This window comes from Dermochelys coriacea, chromosome 2 (genome assembly GCF_009764565.3).
Source record: "Dermochelys coriacea isolate rDerCor1 chromosome 2, rDerCor1.pri.v4, whole genome shotgun sequence".
In the NCBI taxonomy this organism is placed as follows: Eukaryota; Metazoa; Chordata; order Testudines; family Dermochelyidae; genus Dermochelys; species Dermochelys coriacea.
The window spans coordinates 87,831,922-87,839,840 of NC_050069.1; the positions used below are offsets into that span (position 1 = coordinate 87,831,922).

Below are 7,919 nucleotides of genomic sequence, written 5' to 3' on the forward strand. Positions count from 1 at the left end.
CATAGGCGCTGACTCCGTGAGTGCTCCAGGGCTGGAGCACCCACAGGAAAAACATAGTGTGTGCTTCCCCCTCTCCCCGCAGTGCCTCCCTTCCGCTGGTGGCCCTGCCACTCAACTCCTCCCCCTCCCTTCCAGCGCCCCCCCGCTCACCGTGACCAGCTGTTTCGTGGCATGCAGGAGGCACTGAGAGGGAGGAGCAGTGCCAGGCACACTTGGGGGAGGGGGCGGAACTGGGTGGGAAGAGGCGGGGCAGGAGTAGGAAGGGGTCAGGTGGAGGTGGGACCTGTGTGCTGAAACACCCTCGGAGAGTGAGCGAGACATGTTAGGGTTGTGTTTAAGTAACGTGAAGAGTTAAGTCAGTTATTGTAGTTGTACTAGTGCAATGGTTTAATTTAATAGTACTTCAGTTCAGTCAGGAAATTCTAAAAAAGAGAAACTGTGTAACAGAATAAGGCCTTCACAAGGTATAGAGCTGCCACACTTCCTATACATTTTGGATGCTGTCTTTGTTTTCTGAAACATGTCCCGGTGTACTCTTGCCAGCATTGGTGATTTTCACCAATTGAGCTATTTCTGAAAGGACTCAGACAAAAAAAAAATCTTCAATCTGTGACACATGGCTTTTTCAGCTATGCATTATGACTTGTGATGAAATCTGGGCAATTCAGACACTGCCTGTCTCACTGATTCACTTTCAGAATGAGCAGCCACCAAGAGGCATACGCAGCTGGGCAGGGTATAAATCTGCAAGCGACCCACATGCATGAGAGGTGGCTGCTGCTGTGGCACCTCCAGGAATGTGCTGATGTAGCAGCTCCCAGCATCTGTTGCCGGCAGCACTTTTTGCCCATTCCTCCCTGAACTATTGCTGCCCCCACTCTGTGCCCTCCCTGCCCCCTGGGCAGCACAGCAATGGTGAGTGAGGGCAATAGGCTGAACAGGCCGAAGCCCCCAACCTCATTGGACTCTCCTGTTCTGTGATATCAGGCACTCTCTCTTGTCTGGCCCGTGGCTGGAAACAAAGAGCCAGGCAGGCAACGGAGAGAGGGTGGCAGGGGGATGCAGATGCTGCAGCCACATGTATGGGGATGAATAGGAGGCAGCAGTAGCCTAACCTAACTTCGGGAGGGGGCGGGAGCTGACAGGGCATCTGCCTCACACGGGGCTCTAAGGGCTTAACAGAGCCCTTGGGAGGCTGTGCAGGAGGCAGTCAATCAGAGAGGGGCTGTGAGGAGCAGCCAATCAGGGCCGGGCTGGCCCATATAAGAAGAGCTGCAGCACAGAGCAACTTCAGTCACTCTCTGAAGCTTGAGGAGGGAGGTGGACTGGCTGCCTTGCAGGCTGAAGGTGATAAGCACCCTAGATAGTTCAGTGCTATAGGCAGAGATGCGGGGAGCTAAATGCAACTCTTGGCAGTCTGTAGGGATTTGCAGGCTGAGGCCCTGAGGCAAGGGCAAAGAGGGTGCTGGGGCCATGCGGAAGTGGCCCAGGGAGATCTACAGAGGCATTGGAGGAGAAGCAGCAAGTGGCAGCCATCTACAGTGTCCCTGGGCCAAGACCCAGAGTAGTGGATGAGCTTGGGTCTCCTCCCCTGACCCGCACTTTGCTGCTAAGGGAACTGGCTGGACTATTGGACTGCAGTACATTCCCCCAGAAGAGGGGAGCACAGAGTGAGAGACAGCTGGAGGGCTGCTTCCTGAACAGTCCTTTGAGTGACATGGGTCCAGAAGAAGGTGCCCTGGCTAGCAGAGCTAATCTCCAGGACAGCCAGCAGGAGGTGCTGCAGTGGTGAATGAACCTCTTGCTTTCTGAGTCAGGGAGAGTATTACTGTTGGGGAAGTGGGGGAATAGCATATTGCTTCTCTGAGGGGCAGCAGGGGAAGAAGGTTACTGCTGGCGGGGAGGTGTGGAAGGAGCAATATTGCCAATCTCTGCAATTTTGAGGGTATTTTTTTTGCAGATTGGCAAAAACCTCAAGCTTTGAGGTTGGCAACACTTGCTGTGGGGCAGCAACAAAGAAGCCCAGGAAATGGTAGTCACAGGCTACAGCAACACAGAGTGATAGAAAGTTTTGTTATCTGTACATGGTTCCTGTTCATAGTATAGTGTTTATTTTGAAACCGCACTGCTCATTAGAAAGATTTTCCTTCTCTGTTCATAATCTCTCTAACTGCCAAAGCAGTCCAAGGAAGGCAGCTCCCTGCACAAAGTGTATACCATTGCTGGAGATTCACAATCTGTGCTAATTTTTGCTCTCATTTGATCATTAAATCCCACTGTTTATGTGAGATTGGAATTTGGCCTAGAAGCTTGAATTCAGGTCTTGGCAGGTAAAGTCTTTTAATTCACTTTTATGGAATTCAACACAGAATTGGAATTTTTGACCCTATGCTAAACTTCCAGAAAGCAATTACATATTGTAAATTAAAAATTGATCTTCATGGCTGAGCATTTGTCAGTCATCCACTGACTATACACACCTCGGTTGAGTTGAAGGTATGAATGCATAAAATGACTAATAAATGTGTACCTCTTTTGTGTAATGATGCTTAGACAATTTCTTCTTTAGAGTCAAAGCACTTTTTAAAATTCTATATAGACTTTTTTAAAAAAGGATGCATTTAATTAATTTCCCCCCCATAGGATATCGGTCATTATCAGCAATAGAACTGAATACCTCTACTGTTGTCCCAGTAGCTAGAGTAGCAGTATTTAAGGCAATGTACTGAATTCTCAGCTATTAGAAACTGGTTTAACTGTTTCTGAGAAAAAAGTGATATTACATTGGCTGAAGAGACTTGCATCTGCTAAGCTGATTTACTGTAGCTTAAAAAATCGCTATCAATCCAGTGCCTGCTCCATGACTGGCAAATGCCAACACGATGGCTGGCTCTATTTGCTTTTCAGTGATAGTCGTTCATAAGGAAAACATTTGTATATCATTTGTTTGACTCCTTTGACATAAGCGTAACAAATCTTCAAAAGGGTCAGTGTCCAGATCTATGTGACAATTGAGTCTACTGGATATTTGAGCTGTATATTGAGTCAGAGAATAGTGGAATCAGTTGAGAGATCAGAAATTGCTCACTATGTAAATTTTACAAGGCTATATAAATGTATCTTAAAATGTAAAATACAAAGCCTAGACTTTTTTATAATCAATCATAACATTGTTTTGATGATAAAATTAGTGAATGGAACCTTTATCATGGGATCTGAGCCTGGAGGAATGTATAACACTTTTGGAAAATACTCATTTAAAATATTTGACAAAAAGAGCTAGAGATATTTACAAGCTGATAGCACTGGGATGATTGTGTTGAAACAAACTTTTCTAGATCTATAAAGTGTATATTTTAGTATATTTTAGTGTTATGTAGTGTTTAGTATTTTAGTGTTGTGCATGATATGTAATAGAATGAAGTACAGGAACAAAAAATGGCAGCAACAATAAATTGTGGAACGAGTCTGATTCTCCAGTCTGTTAAACCAGTTTTAAGCAGGGCTAACTTTAAGCTAAATGGCCAAATTCTCAACTGGTGTAAATTGACTATGAGGTCCATCATTGGAGCAGAACCAATTTACACCAGCAAAGAATTTGAGCCAATGATTAAAAAAGGCCCAGAGTAGATAAAGCAGTAGAAAATGTACTGTAGTGCATTCTCCTGCTAATACAGGATGCTTTCTACAGGTCATCTTCATGACCGTCTATTAATAAAAACAGATGCATGAGTGTTAAACAAATACTGACCAGGTTGAAAATATGCTATGGATTTTCAGAGTGAATTTGATTTAAATCACAAGTTAGGAAGACTAATCATGGATTTTACATAAAAGTGCATTCTTGTTGGTTGTTATAACCTTAATACATATTCTTCATAACTGATAGATATAGGTTTCATTTTTTAGAAGGTACACACTATCCATTTTTAAAGTGATTTATTTTGAAAACTTCTGATTAGTTTTACAGCTATATCAGAAAATGATAATTTCATTTACCAAAGGTAATTGAAGCAGATATTTTTGAAGTCATTGGGAGGGGAACAAGTTAGTTCAATAGGTTAATATTTGGAGAAATTTTTCTAGCCATGCTGTATTAGGATGAGCGTTGTTTTATTTAACTGAAATAACGTTATCAATTCTGGATTTTTTCTTCAACAGCAAACATAATAATTTAACAAAACAAGCATATAGAATTTTTGAATTTAGGTTTGATTTTGTTTAACTAAAAATGTTAAATGAGATTTTTAAAAAAAAACAAAAACAAAAATTAGTCAGCCAGGTCAACATGAAAAAATTAAAATATTGTCTTCTGCAGCTAACTCAGTTGTCTTCACCTTTCTTTTCCAGATTATGAACAAACAGAAATGAAAACAAGCTTTCCTGCTTTTTCAGGTCCCAAACAATTTCTCAATTTGGAATGAATTAGTCCAAAGGAAGAAATTTCTTTCTACATAGGTAGAAGAAACTACTGCTGTTAAAAGTGGAAATCACCACTTCAAACAGGTCTCTGAATCCAAGTGCTTAAATGACTTTCACCAGTTCACTGGTTGACTTTCTTTAAACATAAGCAAACATATTTCTTGAATGGCTCACCCTTAGCTCTGAAGTTTACTATAGTTGGCGTTACAGAGGGATGATTGCTGGATGTCCAAGTCATAGCCAACTCTTCTTCAGCAGTTAAGGTTTGATCCTGGTACCAAGTACTGAGAATATTCTCAAGAAAATGAGCTGGAGCTAGTGCTTGTCCCATTCATTTTTAATGCTTGTAATTTAACTCTGTCGTTGCATATTTCTTTTTAAGATCTCGCTCAGTTCCTTCCAAATGTCAACAGCGTCAGCAATAAAACAGCTATTTCCCTGCATTTTGTTCAAGGCTACAGAAATAGGCTTTCAGGGTACTCAGCATGTGTTCAACAAGTCTCTTCAGCCCAATGTTGACTTTGGCTGTGACAGTGCCATCTATTTTTTTTCACCGGTTTTTGTTCACAAACTGTCATCAGATTAGGCTTCCTCTGCTTCCTCCCACCATGGCCAGTCTTTTTTTTGCTTCCCCTTCAGACCCTCTGTATTCAATTCAGGCCATTTCCACCCTCTCCATGTTGACTAGGTAGCAGCAGCACAGGAGAGAGAATCACCTGCTTTCAGTTTCTGTCCTCCATCACCCTGGCAGCTGTGATGAGCAATTGCAGGAAAACTTGCGCTCAGTCCATGCACCCCTGGGCTGAAGAATGCTCAGTCACTCTGGGAGGCTACTGCATGCACAGTTTGATTGGTAGGGAGGAGCTGTGAGGGAACAGAGTATGCCCAGCATAGATAGAATCTCCAGAGCGGCCAAACTCTTACAAGTCTACTGACCTTGTGTAAAATTTTTCAAAGGCTTATAACTTGACCAAATTTGGACTAAATTTTCATTGGGGTGGCAAAAGGCACATCCCTGGCACAAAGGCTGCCCCCTTGCCAAATTTTAAGTTCTTGCTCCAAAGCATAGAAACACTAGAACTTAAAGTTGTCAGTTGTTTTAATGTGGACAAAATGCATGTTTCACTCCACTTTTTCTTGGAAGTGGCTGAACCAATTTTAGCTGAAGGTTTCCAAAATAATTCAGCCTGAAGCACTCATCTGGCATGGAAAATTTCAGTGAGAACATTTAAAGTTGGGCAAAGCTGTAAGAACCTGTTTTCATTTGCTTGCAGTGGAAAATGTCATGCAACCTTAACTATCGGTGATGCTACCAGTGCCCACCTATAATTTCAATCAGCACTGCCTCCCCAAAAGAAGTTTGTCGTCGCTAGATCCAAAAGATATGGCAGAACAAAGGAGGAAGGTATGCACATTAATTTTTAATTTTTTATGTATATACATCTGCCTGGGAGGTATGATAAGATGGGAGGTGGGCATTCTACTGTGCTTAATGAATTGAAAAATGTAGGATTTATTCTATCAATTTGTATAATTGCCTACATCAATCTCATGTGCATTAATGGGAGAATAAATCCCTTAGAATAGAAGGAAGCATAATGTTGTAAAAATAAGTCACCAAAAGCATATATTGAAACCTGTAATTTCAGCGTGTCCTCAAGGGAAGTAATATAGAAAAAATTTGTCAACTGGAATACAAATATTAGATGGAAAGAAAATGTGATTTTAAAAAGGAAAATCAATATAGAACTTAAGCTTGTTAAAATTCTATGTCTTCACAAATACTGAGCTGTGTATAAGATCAGAGCCAACCATTTTAGAATAGCATTCTTCCACCATGCAGTGGTACTAATGTTGCCTGAAAATAATTCCAGCCCTGCTTCAGTTATAGTTTCTAACAATGTTAGTGAAAGGCATGCCATGGAGCATTAGCCAGCATCGTGAGAATTACATGGTATTTGTTTAATTTCTCGTCATCTGCCTGCTCCTCCAGTTTTCATAATAATTGACTAAGCTAAGTGATCTCTCCTTCCTCACACTGGTGTCTGTCCTGTCAGGCGTGACATTCATTTTCTCTCTTCCAAGGACCAAAGAAGCAGTTATTAAAATAACCCAAAATTTGTAAAATGTAATTACACTTTAATAAAAACCTCAAGATTTTTGATCTGATCCATTTAGGATCAGGCTCTCATACCTTTATTCATGTGGAGTAGAATCTAATCGCTACAAATAGTCCCATACACTTCAGTCAGGCTGCTTGTGGAAGAAAGTGCTACTCAGTGTGAGCAAGAATATCACAATCCAGTCCGTACTATTTAAGCACACTTCATTACAATTATTTTAAATTGTGCCTTATTTTCTAAAGCCCTACCCAACCTTCTCTGCTGGCTATCTGCACTATTCTAATTCTTATGGCTATAATAGAATGAAAAGACCACATACATGGATATCTGGCTACTGTAACCCCTCCAATCTCCATTTTCTTTCCCCTTATTTTCTCCTATTCGATTCTCAGATATACTTTTTATAATCCCAGTTAATCTCTCCCCTCGCTGTCATATTGCAGATAATGGCACAATGTTTAAGAAATGGGGACTTCAAGACGTACGTTTAAGATAAGCCTCAACATATGCATGACATGGACAAATGTAACAGTCTCTGTTGGAAACCCATAAACCTTGATGCCATTGCACCAGATCCTTAGGTACTGTAAATGGAGTTATGCCAAATTTATACCAGCTGAGGATCTGACCCATTATGTCCAAGTCTACAAATTCTTCCAAGTCCTTCTAGCCACCATCATTAATTTCAACATTTTGGGGCTAATGAAAGTCCTTCTAGCCCCTGTAAGAACAGAGAGAGCAAATTCTACAAACCACACCGAAGCATTTTGAGGTAAAGGTAAAATTACAATGTATTTATGTGCCAAGTTACCTTATTACTTCAATCCTTTGTTTTGTTAAATGTTATATTTCAAAATGGCTTAATAAAAATTATGTAGAATAATTTAGGATCCAATTCTGCAATCATTGCTACTGCAATGTTGAGAGGTACCTTACTATTCAATGAGAGCTTACTGATTTCAGTGAAAATACCCACAGAGTAAATTACTATTCCCTGAGTAAGGGTGGCAGAATCAGAACAGGGCCCTTAACAATTAGACATGTAATAGCAATAGTATTCCATAGTTTTGCACAGTGTTCAAGTGGATTCAAAATTAAGTAATACATATTCAACTATCTCTTGTGCATTACAGGCCAGATTGAAAGCCCAGTGAAGTTACTGAATTCAATGGACTTTGAATCTGGCCAGCACATTTGTATATTACTGATTTGCTGAGATAAGTCAAATGACTAAAGCAACTGAGAAATCCATTAAGAATAAAGTACATCATTAAGTGATAGAAGTAAAAACAAAAAAAAGACCATTTCAGGTCAGTATAATTTAAATAATTGCCTTTTGAGCAAAGCCCACAAAGTATAAATCACAACTGACTC

General features: G+C 40.7%; 1 long non-coding RNA gene across 1 annotated transcript; it reads left to right on the top strand.

Moving 5' to 3' along the window:
• Positions 1-1,232: 1,232 nt before the first annotated feature.
• LOC119851975 lies at positions 1,233-7,414 on the top strand. The gene is made up of 3 exons (XR_005291482.2): positions 1,233-1,788; positions 5,697-5,827; positions 6,989-7,414. It is a non-coding gene; the product is annotated as an uncharacterized LOC119851975 (long non-coding RNA).
• The last annotated feature ends 505 nt before the right edge of the window (positions 7,415-7,919 follow it).